Below are 877 nucleotides of genomic sequence, written 5' to 3'. Positions count from 1 at the left end.
GAACCCCCCGATATCTGGGTTAGCCTGCTTGTTCTTTTAAGCGACCAATAATATACGTTGTGTCGATGAAAGTGTAAAACGTGATTGTATTAACAAACACTGTAAAGGTACAGACATGTCTTCACTTTGGTCAACAGTTTACTCAATTGCATTCTTTTCAAATTTCAGAGGAGCATAATTATATAACATGCGGTATAACAAGGATAGGTCGAACACAGAAGACTCGGAATCGTATATCCGTTGAACTATACCTACTGTCCCTATTTTTTTCTCCTTTATCTTTCTAAAGACCGAGGCCGGTCCCGACGAATTCGAGCTATCTGTTTTATACTGCATTTTATTATTTCGGAGGTTTTTGTAACATTCATAAAAAGCGTTTTTTTATTGATAAAAATAAATCCTCCCTTTTTTTAAACGTGCGCGTGTTTTGTTTGCTTTGTTTGTTTTAGTTTTTTTTGGGTTTTTTTTTTGGGGGGGGGGTCGGTTATAATATGCTTTGTTTTGGTTCAGTTTGCTTTTTGTGTAGTATGACAAATGTAGCCAACGTCTAACTCACATAAAACGTGTTGGACAAACTGACAATTTACACACAGTTGACCGAGCAAGCATGCATGAACATAGCGTCAATGACTTGACCAAACTAAAACAGAGTATACATTATGTCCATTCAGTTGCATCTGTAAGATCGGTTCGGGCCAGAAAAATGTTTTGGATCGTACCATCTTGTGAAAGTAGATGTTCATCAAATTATGTTGTTATTCAATAAGATGATCTTGGGGAATATAACGCCTGTCAAACGTTCTCTCGGTGAAAATAGAATTCCTCGGAAACCTCTAGCGAGAGAAAAATGTGCGACGGGGAGATAGGAGAGGTTGGG

Source organism: Aplysia californica, unplaced genomic scaffold, assembly GCF_000002075.1.
Source record: "Aplysia californica isolate F4 #8 unplaced genomic scaffold, AplCal3.0 scaffold00617, whole genome shotgun sequence".
NCBI lineage: Eukaryota > Metazoa > Mollusca > Gastropoda > Aplysiida > Aplysiidae > Aplysia > Aplysia californica.
Note: the sequence above shows the minus strand (reverse complement) of the source record.